The following is a 7,236-nucleotide window of genomic DNA, read 5'->3' on the forward strand; positions in this document are numbered from 1 at the left end:
ACAGGGAATTTAAAAATATTTCAAAATAAGAGTGTCAGAAACTGAAACCTTTAGGAGTAAAAGAGAATATGACATCTACATTTTAGTGAGGTAATAATAAGTAAGAAAAAGGGAAGAGCAGAGGGACATGGAAAGTACTGGGGATTGAAATGGAACAGATTATGTTACATGCATTTATGAATATGTTGAAACAAACCACACAATGATGTATGACTACAATGCACTAGTGAAAAAGAATAATTAGGGAGCACGCTGCTGTCCTTCATTGTGAGCGCTGTCTTTCTGGCTGGCCCAAGGGCGGGGCTGAAGGGACAATTGCTAAAGCTGCTGATGAAGTGAGAATTCTACTAGAAGAAATGGCAGCCTCTTCTTCCTCCTCTTCAGCTGGTGGGGTCAATGGAAGTTCTGTTACTGCATCAGGTTTCAGTGCCTCAGATCTTGCCCCACCATGGAAAGCCCTTTTTGTCTACCCCCAGGAGCTGGAGAGATGTTCGAAGATGGCTCTGAGAGATTCCTTTGTGAATCCGTTCAGTTATCAGGCGGCACCCACGCTCAAACAGGAGAAACATGATCAGCAGGTTGCTCGGATGGAAAAACTAGCTGACTTGGTAGAAGAGCTGGAGGCTGATGAGCAGCTGCTGGGGTTCACACCCTCCTCAGGTTGATGGTGCCCGGATGGTCCCCTCTGGAGCCTATCCAGAGCAGAGCTGGCAAGAGACTCTGTCACAGCTTATACAGCCACTCAGATTCACGGCTTTATCACCAAACTGCTAATTCACATCTACTTGGTTTCCCTGTATCTGTCCACAGCCAACAAATACTTAAATATGTGATCTTGCAGGGAAAATGTTCGTTTGTTTAGAAAAGTATTGGGAATCACATTAAGACAATTTCAGAGAACCAGGAGGTTTGGGTTAAAGAGATAGTTATAAAATTATCACAAGCCAAGTAGGATTTGTGCCAGAATTAGCCAACTAAATGGCATGCACTTGTCTGTCATACAGTGCCTGGAAATTTTCATCAGTGAAGTCCAAGGTGAGGATCTATAGTTACACTTTTCTGACCTAAACATTTCTTTTCGCAGATGAATGTGGTTTCAACTCAGGACCTATCCAAATGAGGAATTTTTAAATGTTCTTCCCCGCCCCCCTATTTTTAGACATCTGATTCTATACATTCTATTTTTTCCTAGCCTCTTCTAGACATGCTGGCAAAAAAAAAAATTATTTTGAATATAGCAACACTTGTAAAAATAAAACAGTGAGCAAAATCCTTTTTAACACAGAAATCCTCCATTCAGCTCATTGATAGACTCAAGCAATTCTGTAGCAAATCCTTTGAAAGCATTCCAGGTTGGTGTTTTTATCCTTTCAAAGTCCGAGGGATTTGGGATAGGGAAAAGAGGTCAAATTACTTTTTACAAGAATCTAAAAACCATTTTTCCTAAGGAAATGGAGATTTGCTTTGCTTCAGAGATTGTTTTCTTTCCAGAAAGGTCTAAATTTGTCTTATCAGTATCTGAGTAGGTTTTTGTACTGTGATAGAGGAAAACCTGGAAGGCTAAGAAGTGGGGTTTGGTTTTGCTTTGCTTTTGGGTTCTCTGCATAGGATCCCAGTGTCTACACTGCACAATAAGGGAATCATTTATTACATTGTATACATATTTTGCCTTAGCATTTGCTTTTGTCCTAGTTAATGACTTAGACCTGACATTCTTAGAGTTGCTTAATTATAAATAAATATAATCCCAGTAGCAATTAAAAAGTAACTAGAATTTTTGCGTGACAGTCTGTTTTAGATAGCAAAAATCCCATTTAATTAATCAATTTATTTATTTATTTTTACAAATGTACTTTTAATGATAAAAGGATTTTCAAGGTGATAGAAACTGGTAACCTAGGCATAAATTTAAAGAAAATATTAGTTTTCAAATAATAAAATCATAGCAAATCTTAGATGTCTCTTGGCTTTTTAAATTTTTATGTGTTCTTTTTAGTTATACATGACAGTAGAATCTATATTGATGTATTTATACATGGACTATGTCTTATTCTAATTAGGATCCAAGTCTTGTGGATGTACATGAAGTTGAATTCACTGTGATGTATTCATATATGGACATAGGAAAGTTATGTCAGATTCATTCCACTGTTTTTTCTATTCCTATCCTCCCTTCCCTTCATTCCCCTTTGTCTAATCCACTGAACTACTTCCCATCTTCCCCCTTTGTTGTGGGTTGGCATCCACATATCAGGAAGACTATTCGACCTTTGGTTTTTTGTGATTGGCTTCTTTCACTTAACATGATACTCTCCACATCCATCCATTTGCTGGCAAATGTCATAAGGTCATTCTTCATTATTACTGAGTAATATTCCATTGTGTATATGCCATAAATTCTTTATACATTCATCTGTTGATGGGCATCTAGGTTGGTTCCATAGCTTAGCTATTGTGAGTTGAACTGATATAAACATTGATGTGGCTGTCTTAGTGTAGTATGCTGCTTTTTACTTCTTTGGATATATACAGTGGAATGGGATAACTAGGTCACATGGTGGTTCCATTCCTAATGTTTTGAGGAATCTCCATACTGCTTTCCAGAGTGTTTTGTACTAATTTTCAGTCCCACCCATGTTTCAGTGTACCTTTTCCCCACATCCTTGCCAACATTTATTGTTACTTGTATTCTTGATAATTGCCATTCTGACTGGAGTGAGATGGAATTTCAGTGTAGTTTTAATTTTCATTTTTCTAATTGCTAGAGATATTGAACATTTTTTCAAAAATCTGTTGACCATTCATATTTCTTCTTTTGAGAAGTGTCTTGTTTAGTTCCTTTGCCCCTTTATTGTTTTTTCTATTGTTCACTTTTCTTGTGAGGGATTGCTTTGGCTGTTCTGGGCCTCTTATTTTTCCAAATGAATTTCACTGCTTTTTCTATTTCTATGAGGAATGTCATTGAAATTTTTGAGCTTTTGTATATTCTGGAAATTAATAACCTATCTGAGGTGCAGCTGGCAAAGATTATATCCCATTCTGTAGGCTCTCTGTTCATGTTCTTAATTGTTTCTTTGCTGTAAAGAAGCTTTTTGGTTTATTACCATCCCATTTATTGATTTTTTAATTTTACTTCTTGCACGTTAGGAGTCTTGTTGAGGAAGTCAGTTCGCAAGCTGACAGAGTGTTGGGCCTACATTTTCTCTAGTATGTGCGGGATTTCTCATCTAATACCTAGGTCTTTGATCCACTTTGAGTTGAGTGTTGTGCAGAGTGAGAGATAAGGGTTAATTTTATTCTACTACATAGGGATTTCCAGTTTTCCCAGCACCATTTGTTGAAGAGGCCATCTTTTCTCCAATGTATATTTTTGACTCCTTTGTCTAGTATGTGAAAACTGTATTTATGTGAGTTTGTCTCTCTTCTTCTACTCCACTGGTCTTCCTGACTGCTTTGGTGACAATACCATGCTGTTTTTGTCACTCTAGCCCTGTGGTATAATTTCAGGTCTGGTATTGTGATGCCTTCTGCTTCACTTTTCTTGTGAGGGATTGCTTTGGCTATTCTGGGTCTCTTATTTTTCCAAATGAATTTCAGTGCTTTTTCTATTTCTATGAAGAATGTCATTGGAATTTTAATAGGAATTGCATTAATTCTGTGTAGTGGTGTTAGGGTAGCTTCTATTTTTTAATTTTATCATTGATTTCTAACTTCATTCCATTATAATCTCATAGAATGCAAGATATTCTCTCTCTCTCTCTTCTTATATTTGTTAAGAGTTGCTTTGTGGCCTAAGATATGGTCTGTTTTAGAAAACAATCCATGTGCTACTGAGAAGAAAGTGTATGTGGTCATTGATGGATGAATCATTCTATTTATGTCTGATAAATCTAGGTTATTAATTTTATTTTTTTAGTTCTGTAGCTTCTTTATTTAGTTTTCATTTGGAGGATTTATCCAGTGTTTAGAGAGGCATGTTAAAGTCTCATAGGATTATTGTGTTGTTGTCTTCGATCCTTGATATTGAGAAGGGTTTATTTGAGAGAAAGTAGAAGTGAAAATTTAAAGGAAGACTGAGAGATAAATAGAATTTGTCTGATAGCAAAATAAAAGAAAGAGAATCAATAGAAATGGACAAGTAAAAAACAATAGAAAACAAAACATATTAACCAAAAACCCTAGCCCTCAAAAGATAGTCATGAAAAATAACCATGTTCACAAAATGCTAGAAATGATAAAAGTAAGACAATATGTGTATATATGTATGTGTGTGTGTGTGTATGTATATATATGTGTATGTATATATATATCTCCTTGAACCATTTAGTACACAATCAGATGTCTCTTTCCATTTTTTCTTGAGGTATGTAGTGTACACAATAGTAATAGCCTCTGTTAAGACCTCTTCTTTTTGTGTTGCTCATCAGATGCCAGTTAGAGTTCAAAAATTCTCAGCTTCCCTTCTCCACAGTGTGAAGTAGGCAGGTTGGAGAGTGTTGTCTGCTCCACTCTCAGGGCAAGGTTGCTGTAGAGTTCTGTGAGAGGAGATCCCATAGGCATAACTCCTGAAGGCTGGATTTAGGTCTTGGTAGGCCCTGGGTGCTTCGTTGAGTGGCGATGTGTGCGGATTTAAATCAGTGCACATCCAGAGCCCTGCGGCTGCCAGTTCACAGTGGAATACTGCACCCCAGGAGTCTCCCCTGAGTTCCACTTGTGAGGAAGAGGAGCCAATCTTTGGCCTCCTCCACCACCTGTGGATCCCATTCTTCTCAGCCTCCTGGGCTCAGTCCCTAGTTGCACAATCACTCACACCCGTCTTATCAAATTCTTGGCCTGCCCCAGCTTGTCCTGTGAGCTGCCAGACTCAAAGGGTTAGAGGGACCCAGGATCTCTCTTGGGTCTCAATGACCCATGGGTGAACATTCCCCGTGCCTGAATTTCTCCTGGTTTCCTAGACACACTTTGAGTTGTCTGCCAGTTTGGTCCCACAGGTCTGGGCTTCTGGTCTTGCTCCCATAGCCACCAGCTACCCTAGCATGATGGGAACGTGGCTCCTGCCATGGCTGTCATTTATGGCATGTTTCCCACATGAGGATGTAGTGTTGCTCACCCTCTGGATCAGTCCAGCATTGTCCTTGATCCCTGATTTCTCTGTACCAAGACACACCATGGTGTTAGCTTAGATGCAGGTTTTCTTAGTCCCCCTGCCTGCTTTGTCCACAGTGGATAAGCTCTGGCACCTGCCAGTGCTGGTGGTGGGTTTTCTTCTTTTATTTTATTATAGCCAAGCTTCTGAGTCCCCACACTGTTCTGAGAGTCCAGAATTAAATACCAGTAAAGACCCTCTTTTACCCACCTCACTGAGAAGTTGTTTGTCCACTTTCTTGGTCTCATGCCATGGAGCAGCTTGGTAAGCAACCATCTCTACTTCACCATCTTTTTGTTCTCCCCAAAAGTCTAGATTTTAAAGGAGGGTTGATGTGCTTCTTTATTCCCCAGGGTATCTCCTTTATCAGTTTCTTGTCTTATAAATATTCCATTACTGTCTCCCTACCTAATTCCTTTTACTGGTTGACTTGCTGCTCCAACTTCCTCAATGATGTCAGTATTAGGCTTAAGATGATTATTTAAACTCCGCATCATGTGATTAAAATATTTCTCCAAATTAATGGATTTGCTAATACTAAGAACTCTTTTGTTGTTGTTATTGGTACTAGAGATTGAGCCCAAGATTGCTTGACCACTGAGCCATGTCCACAGCCCTTTTTATTTTTATTTTGAGGCAGGACCTTGATAAGTTAGCTTTAGGCCTTGCTATGTTGCCAAGGCTAGTGTCAGACTTGTAGTCCTCCTGCCTCATCCTCCTGAGTTGCTTGAATTATAGGTGTATGTTTAATTGACTCTATCAACCAAAATCATTCTAAAAATTTAAATACTGAAGACCCCCTCTATAGCTTTCTCCTTTTCTCTGACACCTGTTTTTCTCTCAATTTTAAATATTCCTTCATTTGTATAATATTTCTTAATCTCTCTGTCTTCCCTTCCATCCTCTCTGCTTCTACCTTCTTCTCTCTGCCTCAGTAGATGGCTCTACCATTGGATCTGAAATTCTTCAGCTTTATTCCGTATACACATTTTCATCTATCTTCCTTCCTTTGCTTTCATTCTAATCATAAAGAACTTTCTTCTCTTAACCATGGACTAGCAGAATTCTTGTTCTCATCTTCTCTTGAGTTTGCCCCATATATATCACTCTTCCTTTCCATTTTTTTCCTTTTACTAGCATTAAAAATAAAAAAAATAAGAACATCAAATACTTTCTTAAATTCACTTTCTTCAACTTCACTTTCATACTACTGTGGATTTCTTAGAAGAGCAAACTTGATTAGTTGTAATTCCTGTTCTTCCCTCACCCCTTTTAAATCTCCCAATTAATAGAAATTTCTATTCTTCTTTATTGCCTTCCTGAAAAATCTAAGTTTACCAGTAAATGATAAGTTCTTCCTCCCTGAAGAGGCAGAAGAGTGCACTCCATTCTTTTGTTGTTTTTCTGTAACTTCATTGATGGGTCTCAATCTTTTGCTGCAGGCCCCTCCTCAAACAAATAAACCATTTAGGAAATGAGCAAACTATTGCATTGATTTAGTGCAGTAATAGATACCATCTAGATGATTCTCAAGTGGCACCTCCAGAAAGAAAGCAAATGTAGTGTTTTTCTTTATTGTAGGTTGGGCTCTGAAGTTCTAGGATAGGATATCAGAAATGGAATGAGTCACTGGATTTGTTGATTTCTTAAAATTATGGTTGATGCAAACAATGCACGGTTCTGATTGAAAAGAAATATCTATTACAGCTGAAGACATTCTGTGTTCATAACAGTATAATTGAAGGTTAATGATGGTTCCAGTTCTCAGTTTTGCATAATTGATCAGGTGGTTATTCTGGCTCTCACTTTGAAGCACATCTTCAATGAATTTTTAACATTTACTTCCACTGCAGTAGTTGCCCTGTTTTTTTTTTTTTCATTTTTCATTTTTACTTTATTTTTTTATCTTGACCACTGAAGTAACAGAAGATCTCATTCCTGAAGTTAAATAAATCACTGTCTGTGTGTACCTCGTATGCAGCATGTAGTTTGGCTTATATGCCTTGAATACACTGCCTATTGAATCTTCTCATGGTAACTCACTCTAAAACAAAAGCCATGTGTTTAACATATAAATTTGAATGTAATTT

The 7,236-nt window shown here is 37.8% G+C and overlaps 1 pseudogene across 1 annotated transcript; it reads left to right on the forward strand.

Annotated features, from left to right (window-relative positions):
• Positions 1 to 356: 356 nt before the first annotated feature.
• Positions 357 to 665, forward strand: LOC306641096 (anaphase-promoting complex subunit 16-like; annotated as a pseudogene). The gene has a single exon. The product of its transcript is annotated as an anaphase-promoting complex subunit 16-like (transcript).
• Positions 666 to 7,236: the final 6,571 nt, after the last annotated feature.

This window comes from Sciurus vulgaris (assembly GCF_902686455.1).
Source record: "Sciurus vulgaris genome assembly, chromosome: 12".
In the NCBI taxonomy this organism is placed as follows: Eukaryota; Metazoa; Chordata; class Mammalia; order Rodentia; family Sciuridae; genus Sciurus; species Sciurus vulgaris.